Below are 8,292 nucleotides of genomic sequence, written 5' to 3'. Positions count from 1 at the left end.
TATATACAGTTAGAAGAAACTGGCTCATTAATTCTTTCCATCTCTCAAAATAGATTTTGTCCTTGTTAATCTCCCTTCAGTGTTGCTGCTCTTTCCAAAAGATAAAGATTTAGTTCCGGGCACTGCCCTACACCAGCCTTACATGACATTTGAGCCACCAATCTTTAAGCCAAAACAAAGTCCTTTGTCGTTGCGCAAGTGCCTCGCTGTTTATGTATTACCTGTAGCAAAATAAGGGACTTTGAAATCTGAAATGCAAAGGTAGAATTGCAGCAGTTTTCAGAACCTAGTTCATAAAAAAACTTAACAGGATGGAAACAATGTACTGAAATTAGGACATAAAGTAAAAGGAAACCTTATTATTTTCTATTAAATCTCATTTCCTTTATTTAGTGTGTGAAGAGTGATTATATAAACTGTTTTTTAAAAAAGTGTGTGTGTGTGTGTGTGTGTGTGTGTGTGTGTGTGTGTATCTCAGAGATGTTTTGGCAATATACAAGAAGACACCGGGACAAAGGGCTTCGTATATTGGCAAAACCTGTTTGGTTCTGTGGTTCATAATTTTAACAGATGTTTTGCCAATATACGAAGCCCTTTGTCCCTGAGTCTTCTTGTCACACTTCTCTGGCAAAACCTCAATTCTGGGGAACGCAAACATGAACTTTTTTAGTGCCTGCACTCCGGCAGCCAGATCTTGGTAGGAAAAGTACAGTGTGACAGACTGATTCCACCAGGACTCATATCCAACCTCAAATGGGCCTTGACTCTGCCCAGCAAGCCTCCTGTGTCTGTTTGGTCAATTTACTTTCCCACCCTACACACCCTTTTCCATCTTCCCTTCCCCTCTGCTTCCTCCAGCCCAGTCATTCTCAACCAGTCATTCTCTTCCTCCCCCATCTCCAGCTCCCAGGGGCATTTGGCCATGTATGAAGATGGTTTTGATTATCACACCTGCTGGACATGGGAATTGCTGCTGACATCTAGTAGGCTAAGGCCAAGTGTGCAGCTCAACATCCTACGGGACACAGGTCGGTCTCATGCAATATGGAATTATCTGGCCTAATAGGTCAGTAGGGGAGAAACTCAGGAACGGACTCTGGCACCTTTGTGCTCAGCAGATGCCTTTCTTCCTGTGAGAGAAAATAGCAGCAAACTGCTGGGAACGCCTTCATCTTTTCTATTTCAAACACAAACTACATAATCTCTGCACAGAGCGTCCCTCCCATCTTATTACAATAGATGGGATATTCCCCTCTCTGGCTGAGGCTAACCTCACCACCTGTGCTTTGGATTTCAAAGCTTCTCACTCTCTCCATAACATTAGGCTTCATTAAAAACATGTTTAGTGTTTTCAAATTAATATTCCTGGTCTAGATCTCTCAGAGTTTTAGATCTGTATATCCAGTTACCTGCTTCTTTTCTCCTTCTTTTTCTTTCTTCTTCCCTCCTCCTCCACCTCCTTGTTCTTCTTCTAATGGGCATCTGCCTCATTTCTTAGACCTTCCTCCTTCCAACATTTCCCTTCCAATTTGGGGGAGACTCCACAGTTTTGATGAGAGGATGTCCCCTACCTTCTACTACTAGAATCTAAAAGAGCCTGGTCTTCATTCTTCCTGTCATCAAAGGCATCCAGTTCACAGCACATGATCAAGGCTTTTCCAATCACTTCTTTTCCTTTTGAGTAACCGAAAGGCAAAGATGTGTTCAGCACTCATCCCAAGGTTGGATGGCAATAACGGTGTTCTGTGGCCGTATTTCCATTTTCTGCCCAGATTGTTGCTCCTAAAAGAAGTTTATGGTCCTCTGTGGTTCTAAGACCTGTGGGGTGACCTCAGTTCTTATCTATTTTCCAAACCTGATCAGTCAGAAAAGTAGAGATGTTTCTGAGGACAAGAGTCCTTTCCTATACCCTCATCCAAAGTACCACTCTTTCACAATAAACCCTCATTTTCATGTAAGACCTGGCTAGATTGACACTGAAATGCAGCAACCCAGAAAGAATTCATGCTGGAAATGGGAAAACTCTGTTTTTGGCTTTGGTTTTCCCAGAGATTAAAGAGTCTGTTAGCCTAATCATTGAAAGTTCTTAGGTTTTAATTCACACTGTAGGCCAAAAATTTAGGTATTTGAATTTAGTAATTTCTCTCTTTAAGATTTCTAATGCTATCAAATATACCAACTTCTATCCATGGTCACTGAATTGGGTGAATCACTGGGGGTGGCAACATCGTCCCTTAGATCTTTTAGGCACTTGAGTTCAGGTAGCCAAGGATGATAACTTAATTACCCTTTGGTTATGGCACACCGTGAACTTCCAGATTATCATTATATAATACTAGAGGCCTGGTGCAAGAAATTCGTGCATGGAGGTGGGGGAGGGACCCTCAGCCCAGCCTGCACCCTCTTGCAATCCAGGACTACTGGCTCCTAACTGCTCATTGGCTTACCTGCCTGATTGCCCCTAACCACCTTTGCCTCGATGCCCGTGACTTCATCCGGAAGGACATCTGAAATGATGTCTGGAAGGCCATTCGGCTGTCCGGTCTAGTTAGCATATTATGCATTTATTATTATAGATTAAGGAAATATCATCATATAATATTTCCTGGCTTTCTGTAACACCCTACTTCCTTATTCCAGTATCTTTTATTTGTTAAGATGCTTTTGATTGCAAATAATAGAAAGCAACACTCATCTCCTCCAGCCAAAAATAAAAGAGGAGGGGGGATTTATTAGAAAGGCAAAGTTCATGAAATCAACATGTTACTCTTATTCCTTTCAATGAGGTGGTTATGCTGCTAGGGGGGGGGGGACTATAATTATTTGCAGACTTGTACCCAGAGTTAGGACCCAGAAAGCCCCAGGTCACCAATTATAAAAGTAAAACCTGAGAGGAGAAGGCTTAGACATAGGAAGATTTTAGGACTTTATCCATTTACATCAGCAGTCATTTGGAGAACCCATGAAGAATAAAATTTTAGGATATATACCAAATGTGGAGAAACATAACTTCAGATTAGACTGAATGTACTGCTATAAATTCACATTGAGATTCCTGATGCCAGGTGATGGTAAGAAGCTGGACTGGTTAACACGTACAAATGAACTTGAGATGTCAGAAATGTTTAGAATGACAATGTAGAGAAAGAATGTAGAATAATGTGAAGAAAATATTGGGAGATTGGAGTGACTGGATTTGACCATCCAATAAGTGTATTCCTCCAGCAGGCCCAGGTGGCATTCCATTCACTTAGGTTTTGAGACACCCATTGTGATTGAAGCTCTGGCACACTACAAAAAAAGTGTAATAACTGCTCTCTGGAGGCTGTGGGAGAAACTGAAATAGAAATGGGTTTCCTAGTTTCAGGAGGAACTGTGAGTCCCTAAGGCTGTGGAAGGTAGATAGGTCACACACCACTAAGAGGAATGGTAGCAGGATATGAAACAGGTTGACTGTGTCAGTGACTAATTTGATTGTGGAATCCTTGAGCTTGAAATAGAGGAACAGTCCATTAAGGTCATTTTATTACTCTAGCTAAAAACTACAGGACTGATGAAGAATTCCTTCTTCACACTCCACACTAGAGTGTAATGTATGTGGGTCATTAGGGGTGGTCAACTTTAACATTTATCCTTTAGGCTATAAATATATATTACAATGAAGCTACAGGAGGAAGGGATATTACCTGGAGTTTGTGGACTTTTGAGGACAGAGAGTTAACGGATGAGATTTGAGATTGTTTTCATTTGGAAAAGGAGTGTGTTTTTGTGGTACAAGTCATATATGCACTATGTTAGGAGGGAACATTTGAGGGGAAGTATAATTTTGGAACGAAACATACAAGTGAATGTTAGTCTGCCAAAGGTGTGGACTGTGGTTTCCTTTTCCCCCCGTTTTATTTCAGTCCACCATTTAAGGACATTCCTATTTGGTACATTCCCCAGCGAATATTGTCTTGGAAAGGAAAAGTGCCCCACCTCCTTCATTGGCATTGAAGGTGTCAGTTCTTGTCTTCCCCTGCTCTTGGAAGACAAGGTTTGGGTATTCAACCCAGCCAATCAGACACTGCGTCCCAGGACTGCAAATTTGAAATTAGAGCACATCAATGACGATAGGATGAGGATTCGTCTTTGGTATAGTGGCATGGTTCTTGCAGAGTCAGAGGTGTTCTGGCCCCATGATCTGGGTCCAAAGACTTCTTATGTCCCCTCTTCTTGGACATCTAGACCTGCTATGGCTTCTGCCTGGTTTCCAGGCCTCGGGTGTCAACATCCTTTGATTTGGTGAGCTCTTGATAGCATTTCTCCTCTTCATGCACCAGAGTTCATTAATATTACTTGCACATGCTATTTGTATCCTAATAGAAACAGAATTTAAATGCTAATGCTCTTTTCTCCATAATCCTGGTCCTGTTCTAATATTTCCCGTCTCAATGAATGGCACCGTTATTTATTGAGTTGAACAAGCCAAAAGCCCAAGGCACATCCTTGACAATCCCTCACTCTCAATCCCACATCTAATCCATCACGAAGTTTTATTGATTTTTTTTCCTTCCTAAATATCCCTTGACTCTATCCACTTATCTCCAGCTCTACCAACATCAACACAGATACCCCAGTCTGAGCCTCCATAATACCTTATCTGGACTACAACAACCTACTTGGTCTACCCACACTTTTCCACCTCCTCTAATCTATTCTCTCCTAAATGTAAAATTTAATGCTGTTACACACAGCCCCACTAGCCCATTAAATCCTCTCTTTCAGTCACCCGGGAAATCGCCTCACTGCTTCCTACCGCCTGGCCTCTGCATATGCTGTTCCCTCTCTCTGCAGTTCCCTTCTTCCCTCATTACCCTTCACATAGTTAACTCCTAATCGTCCTTCACGTCTTCCGTCATAGGTCCTTTCTTCAGGATTGCTGTCTGATGCTCTCTGCTCAGACTGCTAACAAACTATCACCAGCTGGGCATTTTAAATACAGACATTTATTCCTCACAGGTCTGGCGCCTGGGAAGTCCAAGTTCAAGATGCTGGCTGATTTATTTCCTGGTGAGAGCTCTCCTGGCTTTCAGACAGCTGACTTTTTATTGTGTCCTCACATGGCCTTTCTGTGGTGCATGGGCAGGGGGTGGGGCAGGAGGGTGGATTGTTCCCTCTTTTTAAAAGACCACCCTGCCCTGGCAACCTCATTTAACATTAGCTACCCTTATTTCTAAATAGAGTTACATTGAGGTTAGGGCTTCAACAGATACATTTGTAGGAACACAATCCATCCTGCCCCTGGTCCTCCAGAACTCATGTCCTTAACGCATGCAAACACTCATCCATTGCAACAGCCCCAGAGTCTTAACTCATTCCAGCATGAACTGGCAAGTCTAAAGTCTGAAGTCTCATCTAAATATTGAATTCAGATGTGGATGAGACTGAAGATATGACTCAGCCTGAGGCAAAAGTCCCCTCCAGTTCTAAACCTGTGAAATCAGGCAAATTATGTGCATCCAAATACGATGGTGGGACAGGTGTTGGGTAGACATAGGGAGAGGAAAGAAGGGATGATGAATCCCAATCAAGTCCCAAACCTTACAGGGCAAATTCTGTTAGATTTTTTTTAAATGTATATATTTTATTGATTTTTTTTTTTTTTTTTTTTACAGAGAGGAAGGGAGAGGGATAGAGTTAGAAACATCCATGAGAGAGAAACATCAATCAGCTGCCTCCTGTACACCTCCTACTGGGGATGTGCCTGCAACCAAGGTGCATGCCCTTGACTGGAATTGAACCTGGGACCTTTCAGTCTGCAGGCCAATGCTCTATCCACTAAGCCAAACCAGTTAGGACAATTCTCTTTGATTTTAATGCTGAGGAATAATCTTCTGTGGTTTGATGCCCTGCCTTCCCGACCCCAGGCAGGTGTCACATCCTCTGGGCTCGGTCAGGCAGCACCCTCTGGCCTCTGATACTAGGGATGATCTCTGAATCACTTTTGGGGTCCTTCTCTTTTCTTGAAGAATAAAGCATGTTCAATGCCAAACACTCTATGGACCCATCTTCTAGAATGCAAGGACTCTTACAGCCTTCTTTCCTCTGCCTCACTTTCTCAGCCCCCTTTGGTAAAACTGGCAGTATCTCTGCTGGTATAGGCAATCCCACCCTAGTCCTGGCTTCTGCTGAAATGGCTGATTGAATCCACGAGTCCTACCCAGAATCAATCTCTCTCTCTCTCTCTCTCTCTCTCTCTCTCTCTCTCTCTCTCTCTCTCTCTCTCTCTCCTCTCTCTTTCCTCTCTCTCTTCCTCTTCCCCCCACCCCCTATCAGCTTACAATGTTCCAAATATCCAAGTTCTGGTTCCTTTATGTTTAAAGTTATTTCTTTAGCCTTAGCAGTGTGGCTAAGTAGATAGAGTCTGCCTGTGGAATGTAGAGTCCTAAGTTTGACTCCTGTCAAGGGCACATATCTCGGTTGCCAGCGCCCAGCCCTGGTTCAGGGACATGTGGGAGGCAACCAACTGATGTGTCTTTCTCACATCAGTGTTTTTCTCTGTCTCTCCCTCTTCTTTCCACTCTCTCTAAAAACCAATGGAAAAAATATCCTCCAGTGAGGATTTAAAAAAATTTTCTTTAATCCATCTCTCATCTCTCATTATCTTACTAAAGCAATAAAAAGGACCCAATCCTTTTTAGAAATCTTCTTTGCTTGTGTATAATTTTATTGCTCAAAAGTTGTACCTTACACAAAATAATAGAACACAATTCAGCCCAGTTCTTTGCCACTTTATAAGAAGGATTACTTTTCTTCCAGTTTCCAAAGACCTGCTCTTCATTTCTGTCTGAGGCCTCAGCAAGTAGGGGTTGAGAATTTGCATTTTTAACTCTGAGAATCACTGACAAAGGCCATGAACATGCTTCTTAAACTTCAAGACTCCTTGGCCATCTTGTTAAGTGTAGATTCAGATTCTGTAGGTCCATGTAAGGCTCAGGGTTTTGCAGTTCAAACAAATTTTCAAGTGAGCAGCAAGTTCTTTCTAGGTGAGTTGCATCTCCTGGCCTGGAAGTTTGTTAGAAATGCAAAATTTCCAGCCTTCTAAATCTGAATCTGCACTTAACAGTGCATTTTAACATAGTTCGTGTTGGCTACTGTTTAAGAAGCACTGTTCTAATTGCTTTGCGTTGTTAGGAAATTTAGGGGAACTGTCATGGAGAATAGAGTAGTCCTATTAGACTCACAGAAAACTTGTGGATAGAGAATCTACCCATGGCAGATGGTGTTTAGTTGAACAGTCTATTCACTTTTAATATTTTTACAGCTTATAAGCCACTTCAAAAATATGTTACTTTTTTTTTTTATCTTGGCAGAAACATTGTCATATAGGTAGAGCAAGTATTCCCATTCCTATTTTATAGTTGAGAAACTAAAAATTAGTATAGATACATCATTTATTTAAGGTCATGAAGCTAATACCTGACAGGTCTTCAGCTTGAATTGAGTTCGCTGTTCTTTTCCATTAAATCATACTTCCAGATTCTTCTATCTATTTTAAAAAAAAATAAAGCTGGTTTGGAAGTTGTATTCCCTGAGAGGTAATTGTTCTTTTCAATCCAACTGTTTCATATGATTTGTCAGACTGCCACTTCCAATTCTAAAAAAAAAAAAAAAAAAAAAAAAAGCCTTCGTCATGCTCTTCTAAGATGTTCTTCCTTGTATGTTTTACCTTTTGACAGCTGGAACATGGCCCACAGTCTGGAAAGAAAGAGAGCTCTGCACAGCCAAGGTGGAAACAAAAAGATCAAAATGCTAAAGCTTATGCAGTTTACCCAGAGGTAAATAGTCTCTTGGGTAGAAAAGCTCCTGGAGCCCGCCCCCAGGGTGGAATGGTCTGGAACTGGTCCTAGAAGTATGGGCATTTTTGTCATCCTTCCACCTCCACCCCCAACCCTACCCCCAGAATCTATCCTATATAATAAAAGCCTAATATGCAAATCAACCGAAGGGTGGAATGATCTGTCTCTATGATGTGCACTGACCACCAGGGGGTAGGTCCTTAACACAGGAACTGCCCCCAGCCCACAGACCTCAGGTCAGCCTAAACAGGTGCCAGCGGTGGTGGTGGGGGGGCCCTGATTGCCTTTCCAGTTGCTTCACAGATCAATCCTGATGGCCGGGCAGGCCTGGAGACCCTACAGGTGCATGAATTTTGTGCACTTGGCCTCTAGTAGCATACAAAAAGCAGCATTTGGAAGTTCTGGTCACAGACAGATACAATGAGGTAAAAACAATAACAATAACAAAAAA

General features: G+C 42.1%; 1 long non-coding RNA gene across 1 annotated transcript; it reads left to right on the top strand.

The window, feature by feature from the left end:
• The first annotated feature begins 902 nt into the window (after nucleotides 1–902).
• Nucleotides 903–7,924, top strand: LOC311625546. Its single transcript, XR_014795527.1, has 3 exons — nucleotides 903–1,028; nucleotides 5,002–5,052; nucleotides 7,722–7,924. It is a non-coding gene; the product is annotated as an uncharacterized lncRNA (long non-coding RNA).
• Nucleotides 7,925–8,292: the final 368 nt, after the last annotated feature.

Source organism: Pipistrellus hanaki (assembly GCF_964339955.1).
Source record: "Pipistrellus hanaki genome assembly, chromosome: 7".
NCBI lineage: Eukaryota > Metazoa > Chordata > Mammalia > Chiroptera > Vespertilionidae > Pipistrellus > Pipistrellus hanaki.
Note: the sequence above shows the minus strand (reverse complement) of the source record. Positions and strands in the feature narration are given on the sequence as shown.